We start from the raw sequence: 14,684 nt of genomic DNA on the forward strand, positions 1-14,684 counted from the left end.
AGGGACTAATGAATAGCCTGGTTGGTCTGAAACTGTGTCTGTAAAGGTGAGAAGAAATGTGGCCACAAGTATAAGAGGGATAAAAGCCTGGGTGAGTACGGGAAGATGAGAAATAGCCTTCCAAATTATCCCATCATGAATGTGCTTGTCAGTGAGACTAATGCAAATGGAATAGATGACTTATGGGTATTCCAAAGTAATTGTGGGTATAGACAGGATCTCAGGAGAATAAAATACTGAAAAGCAAGAATCTAAAAAGATGTAAACAGATGTAGTTCACACTGATAGCTATGACGAGCCTACAGAAAGGGGATTTTCCCAACTGGACAAGCGACATGCAGAAGAATGAAACTGGACCACTTTCTTACACCACACACAAAAATAAGTTCAAAATGGATGAAAGACCTAAATGTGAGACAGGAAACCATCAAACTCCTACATGAGAAAACAGGCAACAACCTCTTTGACCTCAGCTACAGCAACTTCTTACTAGATGTGTCTCCAGATGCAAGGGAAATAAAAACAAAAATGAACTATTGGAACTTCATCAAGGTACAAAGCTTCTGTACAGCTAAGGAAACAATCAGTAAAACTAAAAGGCAACCAATGGAAAAGGAGAAGATATTTGCAAATGACATATTGGATGAAGGGTTAGTATCCAAAATCTATAAAGAACTTGCCAAACTCAACACCCAAGAAACAAATACTCCAGTGAAGAAATGAGAAGACATGAATAGACACTTTTCCAAAGAAGACATTCAGATGGCTAACAGACACATGAAAAGATGCTCAATGTCACTCATCATCAGGGAAATATGAATCAAAACCACAGTGAGATATCACCTCACTCTAGTCAGAATGGCTAAAATAAACAACTGACAAAACAACAGCTGTTGGTGAGGATGTGGGAAAGGGGAACACCTTTGCACTGTTGTTTGGAATGCAGACTGGTGCAGCTTCTCTGGAAAACAGTATGGAGTTTCCTCAAAAAATTAAAAATAGATTTACCCTATGACCCAGCAATTGTGCTACTAGGTATTTATCCAAGGGATATAGGCATGCTGTTTCAAAGGGGCACACGCACCCCAATGTTTATAGCAGCACTATCAATAATAACCAAATTATGGAAAGAGCCCAAATGTCCATTGACTGATGAATGATAAAGAAAATGTGGGGCATATATGTGTGTGTGTGTACATATGGAATACTACTTGGTTATGTAAAAGAATGAAATCTTGCCATTTGCAACAATATGGATGGAACTAGAGGGTATTATGCTAAGCGAAATTAGTCAGAGAAAGACAGATATCATATAATTTTGCTCGTATGTGGAATTTGAGAAACTCAACATATGAACATAAGGGAAGGGAAGGAAAAATAAGATAAAAACAGGGAGAAGCAAACCATAAAAGACTTAAACACAGAGAACAAACTGAGGACTGTTGGACAGGTAGCAGGTGGGAGGATGAGTTAAATGAAGGATGGGCATTAAGGAAGGCACTTTTTGGGATGAGCACTGGGTGCCATATGTAAAAGATGAATCACTGGATTCTACTCCTGAAGCCAAGACTATACTGTATGTTAACTAACTTGAATTAAAAAAAAAAAAAAAAAGGGATTTTCCCACAGTTCTAATTATGAAACTATCAAGATCTTTAAAATCCTTCCATGTGGAAATTTCTCATATTCCTAATCTAACAACACATTTTTAAAGAAATCCTTTAAACTAGTGAAATTTAACGCAAATTTCACAAAGAAACACGTTGATGAAATTAACAAGGATATATCATACTGCTGAAATTCATAGGAAAAGTTTTAAAATTGTGTTGTAGCAACCAAACTGTTTTAAATAATCCTAATCAGAGAAATAAAGGTCTATTATTTTTACAGAATGGAACAGTATATTACACAATATGAAAAATAAAAAAAATATTAAAGAAAATGAATCTTTACAACTGATTGAGAGGTTGTTATTTTTATTTATAGAAAAAAAGTTCAAATGAGAAAGATTTTTGTGTTTCACTAAGCAATGATATTTTGTCAAGAAGGCTTGATGAGATTATGAAAAATGTTGAAAATCAGCTGTGTAATGAACTGCAGTCAAGCAAATTTTCACATAATGGGTAAAAGTATCCTATGTGAAAATGAATTGTTACTGCTCATATATATGTAGGGTTTGTAAAGAGTAAAAAAAAAATAAACCATGAAGAGAATGTTACTTTCAAAACTACTGAGAATAGACACATGGAGTTTATCAACTAACAAAGGCTTTAAAAATATCTCATGTGAAAACATCAGCTTTCCAACTCTCATTGCTGTAAATAGCAGCTATGATGGACCTACAATGTGCGTTTATAGCTGACATTAATAGCTGTAGGGTGTTAGTAATTCAGTACGTATTTTCACTGACATCTGGGATGTTAAAGAAATACTTCAAAATCAATAAATGTTGTTTTCAGTGTTACAAATAAAATTAAGAGGGAACTGTGCAATGGTAATACAGAGAGTTTGTATTAAGAAGTAAGGTGAATTTTCAGTGTGCAGTTTTAATTTTTTATTATTTAAAATAATCAAAGAATTTCTGACTCATTAAAAAAATAAGCGTCACAATTCAAATATCTCAAAATGTTGTAACATATCTTGCAGATATATTTACATATTTGCAAAGTTAAATGGGATCTTTTATAAAATGCTAGAAATTAAGACCAATCTCATAGTGAACAGAATTATTATAGGATTTGCCAAAAAACATGTATTATTTAAGTTTATTTTTTGCATCAAACATTTTTACAGCTTTTATCTTTACAGAAGTCAGATAAATGCAAATAAGTTGCTTTCATTTGAATGGCTACTAAACAGAGGACGATTCGATTTTTTAAAAATTTAGTTTAAAAAAATTTTTTTTCAACGTTTTTTATTTATTTTTGGGACAGAGAGAGACAGAGCATGAACAGGGGAGGGGCAGAGAGAGAGGGAGACACAGAATCGGAAACAGGCTCCAGGCTCTGAGCCATCAGCCCAGAGCCTGACGCGGGGCTCGAACTCACGGACCGCGAGATCATGACCTGGCTGAAGTCGGACGCTTAGCCGACTGCGCCACCCAGGCGCCCCTAAAAATTTAGTTTAATTTACAAAACTGGATTGGCAAATTAATCCTTTTGAAGCAGATGAAGAACATGTTAGCCAAAATTTTCAGAAAATTTTAATTGAACTGAAATCCAATGTTGGGGCCAAAGCACACTTTAATCAATCTAATTATGAAAGGTTTTGGATGTGGCTAAAACTTCTACGCACTTCTTTGGAAAGAAGCAAATTACTCTAGATTTCCAACAACGTATTTGGGTGAAACAGTCATCAGGGCTGGTGGTGCAATTCTGGCAAGTGTCATCACCAACGTGCATGCAAAGCAGAGGAGACGTGAGATTTCCTTTTAACATACTCTGAACTTCGATAGTATTTATACAAAATTCAGAATTTGCACTGAATTTCATTAATAAAGTTTTAATATTATATATATGTAATTTTTGTAATGCAGAAATACATTTACATATTGAAATGACATATCTTGGTTCTAGAAATTACATACTGAAACAAACTGGAAATATTCCTAGTTGTTAATTTTATCCTGCTACCATCCTGAAAGGTTTTCCACTCTGACAACACCACGCCAGAGAAAGATGTGCGCTATCTATATATTTAAAAAGTTTTAATAGTCATATTATAAGGAGCAAAAAGAACTAGGGGAATCTAATATTAATTATATAGTTTATTTAACATACTACATCTCCCAATTATTATTTCAACCTATAATTAGTCAATGTAAGTGTTATGGAGATATTTAGTTTTTAATATAAGCCTGATTTATTTTTTTATTTATTTTTTTAAATTTTTTTTTCAACGTTTTTATTTATTTTTGAGACAGAGAGAGACAGAGCATGAACGGGGGAGGGGCAGAGAGAGAGGGAGACACAGAATCGGAAACAGGCTCCAGGCTCTGAGCGGTCAGCACGGAGCCCGACGCGGGGCTCGAACTCACCGATCGGGAGATCGTGACCTGGCTGAAGTCGGTCGCTTAACCACCTGCGCCACCCAGGCGCCCCAATATAAGCCTGATTTAAATAAAATTAAATAGCATTAAAAATTCAGTTCTTCAGGGGTGCCTGGGTGGCTCAGTCGGTTGTGTCCAACTTTGGATCAGGTCATGATCTCAGATTCGTGGGTTCGAGACCCATGTTGGGCTCTGGGCTGACGACTCAGAACCTGGAACCTGCTTCAGATTCTGTGTCTCCCTCTCTCTCTGCCCCTGCCCTGCTCACACTCTGTCTTTGTCTCTCAAAAAGTGAATAAATGTTAAAAAATATATTTAAAAAATTCATTCTTCAGTGGCATATATTTCAAGGGCTCCATAGCCATTCAGGGCTATTGGTTACCATATTGGACATCACTGGTCTGTAGTTTTAGTTGTTGCTATTATTCATTTTCTTACCAACAATTAATGACTATTAGTCCACCTAACACCACTTATTATTTTAGTATCCACACACATCCCTGTTCTTCTATTTCCCTGCCCTTATTATATTAAACTCTTTCTCTTAAGTCCAAATTGACTGTAAGGAAGTACAAGAATCTAAGTACTTCATTAGGTCTTTTATTGTAGCCAATTATTTTACTATACATCATGTTTCCTTTACAGTTAGGGCATTAGATTGATTCACTTGAATCAATCTAATGCATGATTTTGCATCAATAATGTGTGACTTTGAATTATTCTAATGAGTGGTTTTAGGGTATGTTTTCTACAGATGTCTTTAGGCAATAAAGGAACTTTAGAAAATACTTGTTACATGGTTTAGAAGCGCTGATCTAGATGAATACAGTACTGGTGGTTTTCTTCTGGCGGGTGGCAGGAAGAACAAGACATGTTTTATTGGGTTTTAATGAGAGAATTGCACCAATTGGTTTCTAGACTTGTTAAACTACTACATCAGCGCAACTCTGAACACAGCAAAACCTTACAGCTATTCCACTGACATTCTTTATTCGATTCTTCTAGATCTCTCTCCTCTTGTCATCATTTCCATCCATCTCACATTTTTTCTAAAGACATCACCTACATGTGTATTTTAATTAAGTGGTCTAAAACATGGAGCGGGAAAACTTCAAGTACTGAGAAAAAGCATATGGAAACAGATTAACGGTATGATTGATAACACAAAACTATATTCTGGTACTTACCATGTCTGAGTTACTGTGCTAAGGGCTTGGCATATATTAGTTGAGATAGCTTGAAGTACTCTTTGAAGAAACTACAATTGTTTCCCTCATTTTACAACTGAGGAATTTGATATTTACCTCAGGTCAGATGAGTAGTAAATAGCTAAGTTGAAGATCACACTCACCTTCAATTACCCAAATCTTTAAGCACTGATACACCACTTTACAAGGAAATAGAAATGGGCTTTTACCAGATGGGTGGATGTTCCACACTAACACACCTGTGGAGGGTGGAAGGGAAGATTATTACAACTGCATGTTGTGTAGTTTCTACTTGAGCCCTTTGTTTTTAATCTAATAAACCATTGCTGGCAGCACTCAAATGAACAACATAGATGCATTTATGTAACAGTGTCCCACGACCAAAAGATTATGTGTTGTTTCACTATCTGGTTGTACAATATTAGGTTGTGTAGTCATACAGCTGTTGCTAAATAGAGACTCCCGAGAACTGTCCAAGTTAATATTGGCTCCAATCATTCTACTGCCTTGTGGAGTATTAGAGCATGACAGGGCTGTCGTTATGTCTCAAAGGCAAAGGACCTCACTATTTTCAGATCACACACACACAAGTTACACTGGTCCTACATAACTTGCCATTCTGGTATCCATTTGCCATTACTTTGCTCTTAGTACATGGAGACATTTGCCTGTTAGGCTTTACGACTTACTCATATATTTCTAAGTTTTTTGGTTTTTTTTTTTTCCTCTTTAGATCACCTGAGTCAGCTTGCACTGACAGAAGTAAAGATGCTAGCAGTATTAATTTACTTAAAATGTTTTCTTTACGTTAGTAGACACTCATGTTTTTGAAGGGACTAATTTTTCTAGGCTACTTTGTTGTTGTTTCTATTTTGAAAGATAGGCATTATATTCTTATTCTGAAGGATTTTTCTACGAACTTCTTTGATGGAAATTTTAGGGTACATTTTACTCATCATCACTGTGCCACACGTGGAGTACTGATGGTTAGGAAGTGGCTGAAATAGATGGCTTTAAAGTGGGGAGGGAGAAATAACATTAACAGTTTTAAAACTTTAAAATATTTTCAATTATATCTATTAAACATACTGAGAACATATTCAAGTAGTAAACAGATAAACTTTGTTTACTGACATTTTATGCAAAAAAAGTTAACCTCAGTCTTCCTATTTGTAAAAAAGAAATGATTATTAAAATAGGAATTTCTCAGCATTGCAATGAAAGATCAAAAGAAGTAATATAGAAAATTTAGTTTATATGTGACATTTGCATACCTTTTTGTTTCATAAATATTTTTTGATGATTGGTACAATTAGCATGAGTTCTTTTTAAAGACTAGACTATTTTTGATAAAATTCATCCAAGCAAACATAAATCCCCCTATAAACTTACTGCTATTAGTTTAGAGTTTTTTCTATCCATGAAGACATTTTCACCTAGTCTTCAAACCAACAAAAAAGAGACACTCTGCAAAAGCAAGAAATACTTGTGCAGGGTTAGAAAATATATTGTTAGTTGTGCTAAAATCTTACTCAGAATTATGTAAAGTTCTTGTTTTCTAATTATTTCTCTGATAGTGGTTTTAACATCAGCTCCTTACTCAAAGACATTATGTAAAGTTTTTAAACTAGATGAGTCATAACAATGTATTATGGTAAGGAACAAAATTATTTAATTGAAACAGTGATGTGTATTAGTCAGCTATTGCTGCAATAATGCTGTATAACAAACCACTCAATTTAAAGATACTAATGAGTCATGGAGTGACAACATTGTGGCTGATTTAAGCTGTATTCCAGAAACTAGGCTTCAGGATCCCAACTCCAGACTAGAGACTGTGTCCAAGTCTGTTGCTCATCATGCTCAATCTTCTGGCTCCAACATGTACCCAATGCATGTGGCTAAATCCATGTATCTTCTGTGATCCAGCTTGAAATATAGTGGCTTGCTAATGGCTTTTTCTTCTCATGGTTAATCACCAGGATTAAGGAAGGCAAGCCAAACTCCACAACCACATTGCAAGCCTCTACTTATATATCTTCCACTAACATTCCATTGGCCAAAGGAATTTTATGCTGAAGTCCAATGTCAAGATAAAGGCAAGTATACTTTGCCCATAAGAAGCTATACCATGGCCATAGTTGAATAATTATATCATAGAAAAGTGAAGAATTGAAAACCCTCTGTCATCTGAGATAAATATCATCTAAGGTAAGGTTAAGAGATCTGTTGAATGAGATATACACAGAAGGATGCAAGCAAATGATTTTTTCCCCTCACTTCAGGTCTTATGATTTCCAAATGTAGAAACCTTCTTTCCTGGCTCTGGGTGAAATATCAAATATATCCCATATTAATTTTGGTCAACAATAGATACTAAAACAGGAAACTTAACCCTTTATATAATTGAAATCTTGGGGCGCCTGGGTGGCGCAGTCGGTTAAGCGTCCGACTTCAGCCAGGTCACGATCTCGCGGTTCGTGGGTTCGAGCCCCGCGTCGGGCTCTGGGCTGATGGCTCAGAGCCTGGAGCCTGCTTCCGATTCTGTGTCTCCCTCTCTCTCTGCCCCTCCCCCGTTCATGCTCTGTCTCTCTCTGTCCCAAAAATAAATAAACGTTGAAAAAAAAAATTAAAAAAAAAAAGAAATCTTTCTCCCTCCCTCATAGGGAAACCCTAACTTGGACTTAGAAGTCTGCAATACAAGGAAGAGTTGATATTTGACATTTTCTCTCTTTCTTGTCCATTTTCTCTTACTTTCTCTCTTCTTTCTTTCTTTCTTTCTTCCTTTTTTTCTTTCTTTCTGTGGAGTTGGGAGCTCTTTCAGGATTGAAAGAAGTTGTAGAGAAAAAGCCAGAAAACATCTTAAAATAACCAGTGCAGTAGTAATGTGGCATCAGATTCTTTTGTGAGGCAAATGCAGATTTTCCTGCTCCTCTTATTGTGAAGATCTTAGTGGATTTTTTAAAGAGTTGTTTCCTTGTGACTTTCTTTATATTCCCTTGGTTCCAGCTGCCAACAGCCCCCTCTTTGATAGATATTTTAGGTTGGTTGATTCAACAATTCACTGCCCTGCTTTCTAGAATGCAAAGACTTTAAAAAAAAAAACTAGCTAAAACTACTTTGGCTCAGCTGTCTTGCTTCTTATGCTCTGGATATGATTCAGGTTCCAGCAATCAGAAGTGTCATACAAAAAATGAATAGAATGGTGGGTCTAATGACATCCATTTTAATAATACAGCTTCCGACAGAGGCTACTGAACAGGGTTTTCTGATATAAGGTGACATATGTGTTCCTCAAATTCTTTGTGTTATGCTACATTATCGAAGTAAGGGCAACTACACAGAAACAGGAGAAAATTACACATTAAGCCCTTCCAAGAATACCTGGCAAACTGAGCCCAGGAGAAAGAAGGTGAGGGTGAATGGTATGTTCAGGGACAGAGCGCCACCTATTGGTGTTTGCTGCACTAGACTGTATTCACGTACTTGGCCTTCAGGTATTATTTGCTATGGAAGACTAACAAACTGGGAAAAATTCTTATAAACCAATGCAATTTTTATACATACTTTTCTTATTACCTAATTTAACACTCATATGTAAGCTATTTCGTGTAATGGAAACACACATTGTAGCAGAGGGTACATTGCGGCAGCTTCCCAATTTGACAGGCAGCCACCTGATCTTGGCTACAGTAGCAGTTGGAGGTCTAATTCTTTGAGGTGGCTTTTGGCTCACTCCTAACAGATCAGACTCAGTTCTCATCATCCCTTCCAAAAATTTTCTAAGCCACTTAACACCCTGCAATAAATCCCTTTTTGTTTAAATAGCTTAGAATGGATTCTTCCTTCTTGTTCTAAATACAGACTGATAGAGTAAATATTACCTGGAGATGCTGAGGGTCAGAGAGTCTCAAGAAAATCAAAGGTGAAATAACTAAACTGATGTGGCAGGGCTTTAAAATAGTGGAATATCCTTCTAGATTCTAGAATTTAAGATCAGAGTGATGCAATGGTAGTTTAAGGTACATAGCTGTGAACGATTTACTTATATTTCTGGCTGGAATCACCTAGAATGAAGAGCTTGTTAAGTAAGACTGTGTGTTGGGCTGGACATTTTTAGCTTCTTTAGAGGACTGACAGAAAAAAATTATAAGCTTAAAGCTTTAAAATGTCTGCTCATTGAATGCCAGACGATAAGAGATCTTCTATGCGCCCCCAATAGAATCTTATCCTTGAAGTCATAATGTTAACACCAAAAACCAGAAACAGAGTCTAATTCTCTGGGTTGCTGAATTCCAGAGTAAGTTGAATTCATAGCCTCCCTAAATATCTATTTAAATTTAATGTGTCTATTGAATAAGAGTATGACTGTAAGAATTGAAATGGGTAACTTTGCTAGATTCAGATATTTCTTAGTACCTGCAGCCTAAATTCCAGAGAGCCTTTCTTGCCCGCAGACACAACCCCTCCCTGTCTGATGTCTACAAATAGATCTTACACAGTTTGTTCTTTTATGTGTCTTTTTATTCAAAGTGATATTTTTGGAGAATCATCTATATTGTTGCATGTGTTATTAATTTGCCCCCTTTATTGCTGAAGGATGCTCTATTAAATGAACATACTGCAATTTGTGTATCCATTCTTCTGTTGACAATTATTTGGGGTTATTTTCAATTTGAGTCAACATGAATCAAGCTGTTGTGAACAGCAGCTTTGAGGTCTTCTTCTGATACATGCTTTCATTTCTGTTGCATAAATATCTAGGAGTGAAACTGCTTGTTCAAATAATAGATGTTTCACTGCCAAAGAGTTTTGCAAAGTGTTTGAATGGGGTATAGTGGTTTAAAAGTCTGGTTGCTCCAAGTTCTTGCCAACAGTTGGTGCGGTCAGACGTTTTAATTTTCGCCATTTTGGAATTTGAAGTACCATCTCCTTGCGGTTTTAACTGATTTCTAATGATGTTCAGCATATTTCAAATTCTTACTGGCTATTTTTACATACTCCTTTTTGAAATGTCCATTCAAGGTTTTGCCCATTTATTTTAATTGGATTTGTCTCTTTATTAGTGAGTTGCAAGGGTTCTTTACATACTCTGGAGTTTTACTACCATGATTCATGATTTTTGTGGCCTGTAAGCAAACTGTTACAGTTTACAAAATGAAAGTCACAGAATTTTCTCTCATGTTTATTTACAGAGCTTTATATTTAAGGATTACTTATATTATTGGTTTTTAATGATGGTTTACTGTTAAAAATTTGACACTTGCCTTCCTTTGGTTCATTTATCCTTGCATATCTTCCTCCATTCCTTTTTAAAAAAATGTTTATTTATTTATTTTTGAGAGAGAGAGCATGCACACAAAAGTGGGGGAGGGACAGAGAGAGAGAGGGAGAGCAAGAATCCCAAGCAGGCTGAGTATGGGCTCTATCCCACAAACCAGATAAGTTGGGAGGAATCACAATGTATCTCTTGCATCTCGTGCAATCCCATGACCTTGCGATCCTGACCTGAGCTGAAATCAGGAGTCGGTTGCTCAACTGATTGAGCCACCCAAGTGCCACATTTTTTTAAAAAAAAGTTTGTTTTCTTCCTACATTCTTTTACTATCAAGCTTTTTAAATCCACCACCCTCCTCCAATTTTGTATAAGTGAATACATAGAATTTTCTTTTGCAGGTATGTGGAATTAATAAATTCCTCTTTTTGTGTGTTTCATTTGGTGTGTAATCAAGGTCATTTAAAAACTTGCTCTTGGGTCGTTGGGGGGGGGGGTCAGTCAGTGGTTGAGCGTCAGACTATTAATTTCAGCTCAGGTCATGATCCTGGGGTCATGGGACTGAGCCCCAAATTAGGTTCCAGGCTTAGCATGGAGCTTGCTTGGAATTTTCCTTTTGCCCTTCTTCTCCCTGCTCACACTCTCTTTCTGTCTTAAAAAAAAGGGGGGGGGGAATCTTTCTCTCTATCATTTTCTTGACATCATAACATTTTATTCCTTATATATATACCTGGCATGAATTTATTTTCTGATTGCTCATTCTCTATCCCAACCTCCAACACCATAATTCCAGTAATATTTTGAGTTTATGTATGTGCTATTTTGAATATTTTTTGTTTATTGCATATAGATAGTAGTCAATTCAGTAAGTTATTTCCTCACTCTTACATTCTATTTATGCATTAGTATCCTCTTGGATTTACTTTTGCCCTTATATGGCTATTTCCTCCATGTATAATTTCAAGTAGTTTCTTTCATTTTAAAGCTTTTGAGACTTTGTATATTAGAAAACATTTTTATTTTGTGTTTCTTTAAATGAGAATTTCCTAGTATAAAATTATAGCATTAATTTATTTGAGTTGTCTCCAGTAAATTGAAAATAATGTAACTCTGGTTTCTTGCCTACAGTGTCAATAATTTGCTATGTCAATCTGATGCTTACTTTAAGGCACATCCACTCTCTCTACAAACTTGGAGAATTGTCATATTATTTTACATATATTTGAATTCCACTATAATTTATCTAGATTTGAGTGTGCATGAGTCTTTTTGAAGCTTTAATCTTTCTTGAATTCTTAGAAATTATCACTTTTTATTATTTAAAAGATTTTATCTTTTATATTTTTCTTCTTATACTTCGACCATTTATATCCTTAACCTTTTTTTACATAATTTATCTTTATCCATTTCTGATATTTTATAGGAGAATTTCTTGACCTGATTTTCTAAAGTAGTAACTTTCTTTTTCTGCTATTAAATTCATATTTGATATTTTTATTTCAGCTATTATGCATTTTATATATCCCTTTCTATAAAGATCTGACCTTGATTCATGTTACTATAACTTTTCTGATCTCTTTGAGGATATTTATTTTGCTTATTTTAAATTCATATTCTTACTAGTTCATTGATTTTCTTCATCTTTTATTTTTAACCTGTTTGTTGTCTTTCTTCTGTAGAGGTTTTATTCTTCAGAGATCTCACTAGTTTTTCTGGTTAAATTATATTTCTTTGAGGAAAAGAGCAAAGATGAGTTAAAATTTGATCTCTGGTTGGTACACCTCTGTGTATTAGAGTTGAAGATGGTGAATGAGGAAAGTATATTAGGGTGGTGAGTAAATAACTTACTGAATGAAAGATGCTCCATGTTACCACTGTCTCTACTGTAATTTCCTCATCACTCTTCTCTGAAACTCCTCTGTAAGACTTTTCCCCCAGGGTCTTAATGTCACAGATTGTAGAGTCTGGAGAAGGCTGTGTGGGGCATATCAAAAGCTACTGGGTCTGCCTGTACCATTTAATCCATTTTCCATCCCAACAAAGCTTGATTGCAATCTTGATATTAGGCCACTGTATCAAGTCAGAGTTCTCCAGAGAAACAGAATGAATAGGATATACCCCTGTAACTCTGCCTCTATCTAATCAATGCCTTTTGTAACCACCGGAAATCAATGCCTTTTTAACCACTGGAAATATAGTCATTAGTATCTTTAAATTTAACAAGAATGAGAACCAATTCCAGAATTCACACAACCAATTAAGAAAACTCATCCTCAAGATTCTGTTCTTCTAGGAACACCACTCTTAATATCAAGTTCTGTATCAGTCAGTGTTCTCCAGAGATACAGAATCAATAGGAGTTAATGCACATATGCACAGAGACAGAGACACAGACACTGAAACAAATACAGAGGGAGAGAGGATTGGCTCACATAATTGTGGGGTTGTGAGGTGGTGGGGGCTGGCAAAGCCAACATGTAGGGGCATTCCAGCAGGCTGGAAACTCAGGCAGGAGTGGCTACTATGCATTGAGGAAATATCTCTTCTCAAGGAAACCTCAATTTTTCCTCTTAAGGCTTTTAACTGTTTGGGTAGGATTTTTTCACGTTATTGAGGATAATCTTTACTAATGTTGACTGATTATAGATGCTAATCACATCTACGAAATGCCTTCACAGCTCCTCGACATACCTAGAGAGAGGCTTAGACCTTTGGAAACTCTAAAGTAACAGATTAGTGTTTGATTACATGATTGGGTGCTGTTAGCTTAGCCAAGTTGACACATAAAATTAACCATCATACTCACCTGCACATTTTAAAAGAAGACAGTGAATTACCTAGCAAATATAGGGAAAAGACAACTAAAAGATCCACCCAAGTATTCTTTATCTGGAACAAATAACCAGCTTTTCTCTGCTGCCCATTTTTACACACACTGAAAAACATTTTATTCTTTGATCTATCAATGTCTTCTTATTTATGTGGTATATTTAGGACTGATTTGGGGAAAGGAGCCAAAAGCCTACATCAGTTTTCCATAATCTCTAAAAATAAAGATTCAAAAGGAATTTAGATGCAAGAGATATGTTGTGATTCCTCCCAACTTATCTGGAGTAGACAGCATATTACCTATCTCTTTGTAATGGTGCTATTCTCAAGACACTTTATTTTTGGCAGAGAATAGAGAGATAGTGAACTATTAGGAGAGTCTCTTGTTACCATACTGTGTCATAGAATGTCTTCATTCACAGCGATTGTTCTCTTGTGTAGATGTAAGTAGGCATAGAGAACTTTTTGTTTTGGGGGTAAACTTGCATAGTTAAAAATTCAGGATCACTGATATACTGATTGGTGCTCTTAATCCTAGAAGAGCTTCCAAAATAACACCAAAACATCACTGAAAGGACTGATGTTGGCAGTAAAATAAATATACGTGAACTATTATGATCTATATTTTTTCATGAGGTTCATCTCCAATCTATTTGGCAGTCCTGTCAGGTGTTCTGAAGCCTTCTAAAATGATTTTAGGACAGTTACATAAAATTGGAGCTCCTTGGCATGCCTAGAGAGAGGCTTAGATCTTTGGAACTCTAAAGTAACAGTCCTCAAGCATTAATGTTTACCTATGACTGTTACTTGCATGTAGGCAATTCTGAAGGAGATGGTCTATGTTAAAATACACTTTGGATTTGATATTCTATTATTACTAGGCTTTCTTTGTGATCTTTCAGATGAAAGCCCTGTCTGGAGTCAGAAGGAATCTTCACAGCAAATTCAGTTTACTAAATCAAGATTTGACCCTACCATAGTTGTAAAATTTCTAGAGACCTTGAAATACTTAACACGGTTCAGTAAATGACATGAATCACTAGCCTCTCAAATCCTTTCACCATCTTTTATGTATTAAGAAATCCTTTCCACTTCTTATCACTCTAGCCTTAACTCAACAGATCACAATTATTCAGTCCAAAATGTCAGCAGTGTCAGTATTGATGAACTCTGTTTAAAGTTAAATTTATAAATGGAAATAACTCTACTTATTCTCAAACTAAAATGTAATCTAAACTATAATATATTACAAAATTGTGCTTTAATAAATATATTTTAACAAAATATCATAATTAAATTCAACTGTTTAGACTTCAATACTATG

The sequence above is a fragment of the Lynx canadensis genome, chromosome B3 (genome assembly GCF_007474595.2).
Source record: "Lynx canadensis isolate LIC74 chromosome B3, mLynCan4.pri.v2, whole genome shotgun sequence".
Lineage (NCBI taxonomy): Eukaryota > Metazoa > Chordata > Mammalia > Carnivora > Felidae > Lynx > Lynx canadensis.